The sequence below is a fragment of the Chenopodium album genome, chromosome 13 (genome assembly GCF_948465745.1).
Source record: "Chenopodium album chromosome 13, dcCheAlbu1.1, whole genome shotgun sequence".
NCBI lineage: Eukaryota > Viridiplantae > Streptophyta > Magnoliopsida > Caryophyllales > Amaranthaceae > Chenopodium > Chenopodium album.
Genome location: NC_137846.1, coordinates 26,506,672 through 26,512,993, shown reverse-complemented (window position 1 = coordinate 26,512,993; position 6,322 = coordinate 26,506,672). Strand labels below are relative to the sequence as shown.

At 39.2% G+C, this 6,322-nt stretch overlaps 1 non-coding gene across 1 annotated transcript; it reads right to left on the bottom strand.

Annotated features, from left to right (window-relative positions):
- Nucleotides 1-5,800: 5,800 nt before the first annotated feature.
- On the bottom strand, nt 5,801-5,907 carry LOC145577200 (small nucleolar RNA R71). The gene has a single exon (XR_014098672.1). It is a non-coding gene; the product is annotated as a small nucleolar RNA R71 (small nucleolar RNA).
- Between the last annotated feature and the right edge of the window lie 415 nt (nt 5,908-6,322).

The following is a 6,322-nucleotide window of genomic DNA, read 5'->3' as shown; positions in this document are numbered from 1 at the left end:
CCTAAGCACAAACACCAAGGGAAGCAATAAGGTATAGGGAACAGTGCAAACACGCAATGAAGGCAAGCATTCAACAATATACGCGATTTCATTAAAAATACATCGAGACATGTATGCACGCATTATTTGAACAAAACAACTGCAGAACACCCTAAGACAAGCTAAAAAAAAGGCATAAACACTATCCTAGGAGTGACATAAAATGTCACTCATCAAATTCCCCCAAGCTAAACCTTTGCTCGTCCTCGAGCAAAGCTAGAGCAAAAGAGAACAAGACGAAATTATTGGAAGCAAAAGAAACAAAATAGAAACAAGGAGAAAGAATGTACACTAACTCACTAACGTAGGAAACACGGTTGTTTTTAGCTACAACAAGCCCTTAAAACCCCAAAGTCGCCTATGTGGACGAGTGAGGTCTCGTGAGGGTTTCCTAAGAGCTTAACCCACAACTCTTGACAAAAACCAAGGCAAGGCAACAAAAGGAAATGAAAAAGAAACATGAAAAGAAAGAGCAAAACACAAGTTCATATATGGACAAGAGATAGGGACAAGTACTAGTGAATGCAAACCTTTCTAAATAGACAAATGTATGCACGTTCCAAGATGTCAATGGTTGATTGAAAAATAAGACATGCTAAGCATAGAGAACTATTTAGGACTCAATCCACCCTAGCCCCAACCAATCGGGCCACGTTCTCTCCACTAGCTTCAAATTAACCCTTAAGCTAGCTTCTCAAGATTCCACGAAGGAACCGGAAAAAGATAAAGAAATGAAAAACTTTGAGAAGGTAATCTCGACGTCTCAACTATGCATACTCTTTCCATAGGTTTGAAGTCTATCTCCCTCCACCGTTCTTTTAAACTAACCCACTAGAGTCTAAGGGTCTTTTATTGGTTGTAACATAAGGGTAAGGGTTAAGGCGGGGTAAAAATTTTAAATTTGGTGATAATTCCTAAGTGAAGCAAAACGTGCGGCCGACACTCAAAAACAACTCAAGAATTCTCTAAATATCAAGCAAAAATACCACTACTGCCATTCCCCCATGCTTATTCAACACAAACACACAATATTCCCCCCAAGCTTGTTCAAAGCATTGTCCTCAATGCTTAAACTAAGGAAGAAAATGAATCCATCTAAAATATTTTTGTTGTTTTGCTTTTTTTTTTTCAAATTTTTTTTTCTTTTTTTTTTAACTATATTCATTGTCCTTGCCTTTTTTAATTTTGGACGGCTTTTTCTTGAAGCTTCACTTGATTTTCATAAATTTGCATATTTCTTTACAAGCTCAACTCTAACCAAATCTCAAAATGCATCTTGTTTATGATCAACAACTCAAAACTCAAACCTCACATGCCAATGCTTCACTAACTAAAAGGGTTGGTAAACATAGGCCATTAGGTTTGTAACATGGTTTAAACAGGAGCGGGAAACATAGGATCAAATTGGTTAGCAAGTAGGTTTATGCACAATAGAAAATCAAATTTGTAACAAAACAAAAAGAAAATAAAGAAAAATGAGAAGGGGAGCCCTTTTCCTCCCCTAGAGTGCTCTGGTCACGATCTTGGGAGCTATAAGTCAAAACAAGGATCAAGATATGCATAGCGAAGGATCCAAATGCGCCACACAACAAAGTGATGAAGGCTAGAACAATGTTACCTCACACGGGATTATAACTAAGCAAATACCAGCTAAGGGTGCCAAATCCACTATAGAGAGCAACACCATCTTACCACATACCACGTGAACTAGGGCTTCATGGATTCCTAAAAGTTCTTAACCCGGCTACCTTAGCATGTAGTATCCTAGAGTCAACCAATGACACTCTCAAACCGTGCACACATTAACCACTTAGGAAGAAAGGCATTCAAGAGTAAACAAATCCAAAAGATATAATGTCCAATTAAGAACAAACAAAACACAATTTTGCTAAACTTGCCTTGAAGTAAACCAAAAATCTTTTAGGATTTTCCAAAAGCATGAAAAACATGGAAATGCATATACTCAAGTGCATGACATATATGAATCAACATCCCACCAAACATGGTAGAATACCCTCCCCCAAGCTTGAATGAAACCAAGCTCTCAAATCATAAACGATGAAACCAAGGAGGGGAAAACAAGGAAAAATTAATCCAACATTACCAACACATGATCTTCAAGTCACAATAAGTAAGAGAGAGAGGGAAAAGAAGGATATTACCGGATATGGGATAAATGCTAAATCACACAAAAAAAAAAAAACCCGAAATAACCTCATATGAGCCACAATCTCTACAAATAAGGCTTGAATTCCACATGATAGGTAAGTTGAGGCACCTTTCCTTGATTCTTGATCATCACCAATGCGCAAGAGTATATCAAGTTGTGTACCTAGCAAGGAACATAAACACGTCCATGAGAGAAAATCTAATCTAAAAACAAAAGAAAATGAAAGAAATAAAACACGGGTTACTTCCCGCAAAGGCTTGCTTAACGTCCAAGCATGACCAATCTAGTAAATAACCCGACAAAGAACGCAAAAGCTTGTCATATGCACCGGCAAACATATCAAGAAATAGAGCATACGCGATGCTCATATGACAAGCAAACATAAAGTATAAGGAGACTTTATGTTTGAGAGAAGGGGGAAAAGAAAACGTAAAAGAATCAAAAGAAAAATCAATAAAATAAGAAGAAAAAGAAAGATAGGGAGGCAAACTATCCTCACAAAAATCTTTTTGGTTGGCATTATAAATCTTTTCCTCATCAACAATAAAAGAGTTGGGGGCTTCGGAAGCATGGATAGGAAGAGGATTCCTAAGAGGTTCTTTGAGAATAGAAGGGAGGAACATAGGATAGTAGGGGATATGGTTAAACCTTTGGGAGAAAGGTGTATGAGAAAGGGGAAAAGGGGTAGCTATTCCCTCACCACAAGGTCTCACATCACTAATGAGGGCATGGAAATCAATCATGGAATCCTCAAATGAAGAACCCTCACGATCTACATCTCCCTCAAGCTCAAAAACTCCAAATGATTCAACCTCAACCTCCTCTTCATCATATTGAACAACATCTCCCATACATTTCTCAAGTCCTACCATCTCAAATCCAAGAGTGAATGGGGGCAAATTCCTCTCAAACTCATCTCTTTCTAATGAAGCATTATCAATGAACTCACTCACAAGGTTATGGGCTTTCGTTTGGAATGCAAGAAATATTTGGGCCATAATCTTAAATGAGTCCAAATCATCATGGATAGACGAGTCAAAAGCTTGCTCATTGGAATCATCTAGGGAACTATGGGACACACCTTTAGAATTCATGCAAAAATCGGATGCAATATGAGAAAGAACATGCACTTCATCATCATTAGAATGTACCTCATTACATTGAGCTATAGAGGGAGGGGAGTTGAAATCATGCATTACATGGTCACTATGGGGAGCATCAAGCACATCATGGGAATTCATATTAGACAAATCATGACAATTAGCATCAACATTAAAAGCATGAGAATCCCGAACATAAGTCTCATGATTGGCCCTCTCCCAATCATAATTACCCCTAGCTAACCATGAATAGAAATCCCAAGCTTCATCCGAAGACATAGTTTCAAGATCATCATTTAACATATTATCAACCACTCCTCTAAAATCCTCATTTAATCCCAAATTAATGATTTCACAATAATCACCCTTGGTAAAACCCTTAACACCATCCAAGAAATCCTCAAGTCTATTAAAATACACCCAAAACGGTTCATTATCAAATTGAGGAATAGAAATACAAGCCATTATTTTCAAATAAAGCAACACAAATAAAAACCAACAAATAGAAAGATAAATATACACAATGGACTAGTCTCAATAAGATAACACAATGGTAATGGAAGCCGTTCCCCGGCAACGGCGCCAATTTGACAAGGGAATAAACGCGTCGTCAATTGTCTATCCCTAGATCAAATACAATTTATACAACCTAAACAAACCTAATACGAGTATAAGGCAAGCATAGGGGTCGAACCACAGAGAACGGATAAACACCACCAAATGTTATCGACAATTAAGCTAGTCCGGAATAGGAGATAAATAAACTAAATTCTAAATATGCTAAAACAAGAAATAAAACATTAAGGGAAATGGTTTAGGAATAGCATTCACTCGAAGATAAACAAAGGCATAGAAATTGAATTAATTATGAACTAAACATGCTCAAATATCGAAATAAAGGATCCAATCTAGCCGCCTTCCGGGGTCAATTGGATTCTCCTAACATAGCCTCTATGCTTCCACATTAGAACCATATACTAGGAGGTACTATTAAATAACAATCGATAATAATGAACCTTAGCTAAGTCAACTTCCGTTCCTTGTTAGCAAAGATTCACCTTTAATCAACCAACAATGTGCACTTGCAAGAAGATTGAAGAATATCAAGCATATAAAGACTTTAATCACAAATAAATCAATTCTAACCTAGAACATGCTCAAGATCCAACTACACCACAACCATCCCCTTAATGGGGAAATTAATCACTAATCATGATAACAACAAGATTAATCAACAAATAATCAAGAATCAACATGATTAACAAGCAATACCAACAACAAAAACAATAGTCAAGAGAAAGCAAATAAAATAGAGGAGAGAGAGTTAGAGATTCTCATTGATTGAAGATGAAAGTCTACAAACAAGATGATCAATCTTCTTTTTCAAAATCCAAGCTCAACAATGGTGAAACCCTCACTTTCTCTCTCTAAACTACTCTAATCCTAAGCTAAACCTAGAGAGAGAATCTCTCCTTAAACAAGGGAAAAAAAATCTAAAAGAATGAAGTTCTCCCGTACAAAACAAGCCCCGCAATATATAAAGAATCGCGCAAAAACGCTGAACAGGACTCGCTGTGCGCCCGCGCAAGGATCTGTGCGCCCGCGCATGGTAGTTATGCGCCCGCGCGTGCGCCCTCGCAGCGGTCTGTGCGCCCTCGCAGTGACCTGCGCTCCCTCTAGGCAGCCTGCGCGCCCGCGTATTTGTTGGTTGCGCGGCTTGTGCTTGGGTGTGCGCGCCCGTACTGCTGGAGGCGCGCCCGCGCACCATAGCTGCGCGCCCGCGTGGTGTGGGTGTGCGCCCGCGTACATGTCGCGCACAGGCCGCGCAAAACTTTCTGCCTCGATTCTGCAATTTTGCCAATTTTGCGCGGGTTCTCATAGGGCTGCGCGCCCGCACATTATTCGCGCCCTTGCACCTTGCTTTCTTCGATTCTTCCCTCATGCTTCATTGGCTTCTTCTTTGCAATCCAAGACTTCAAATACCTAAGCACAAACACCAAGGAAGCAATAAGGTATAGGGAACGGTGCAAACACGCAATGAAGGCAAGAATTCAATAATATACGCGATTTCATTAAAAATACATCGAGATATGTATGCACGCATTATTTGAACAAAACAACTGCAGAACACCCTAAGACAAGGTAAAACAAGGCATAAACACTATCCTAGGAGTGACGTAAAATGTCACACATCAGTCACGAAAACAAACTTTATCATTCAACCCCAATATACAAAAATGGTACAAGCAAAATAAATTTCGAGTTCTCCGAGTGAAATTCCATTGAGCATCTTGATAGATTCCTTGAGCTATGTGCCATGATTCAAACCAATCAAGTTTCTCAAGAGTACATCCGAATGCATTTATTTCGACAATCTCTTTCGGGTAGAGCTAAGAAGTAGCTCAAGCAAGTGAAGCCAAATTCTCTCACAACATGGAGGGAGATAGTCAAGGCATTCTTGAACAGGTTCATGTCTGAGGAAAAGATCGCCAGAATGAGAAGGAAGATTGCATCATTTGAACAAGAAATGGATGAGATTCTTAATGAAGCTTGGGAAAGGTTCAAAGAGTTGGTACAAGCATGTCCTCAGTATGAATACAATCAAAGTTTGCTCATGCGATTCTTCTATGATGGATTGGATCCAATGTCTAGAGCTAACTTGGATGCGGGGGCGGGTGGACAATTGAGTAACATCCCCGAAAATCAAGTTGAAGCGACAATGGAAGAGGTAGCGAAGAACTACTCTTGGGGTGGTAGAAGGAGGAATGCACCAAAGAAGGGTGGGATGTACAAATTGGAGAAGGTTGATCAATTGCAACACCAGATTGAGAAATTGACAAAAGGTCTTTCCAAGTTGAACATGAGTGTTAATAGTGGGATAAGCTCCTCTCAAGTCAACTCTTTCTTTTGTCAAAATTGTGGAGGTACAAACCATTATACATCTTATTGTGGAGGTTTGAGCCCCGAGCATGTAGCGGCATACAACACAAGGCAAGATGGATATAGTGGAAGT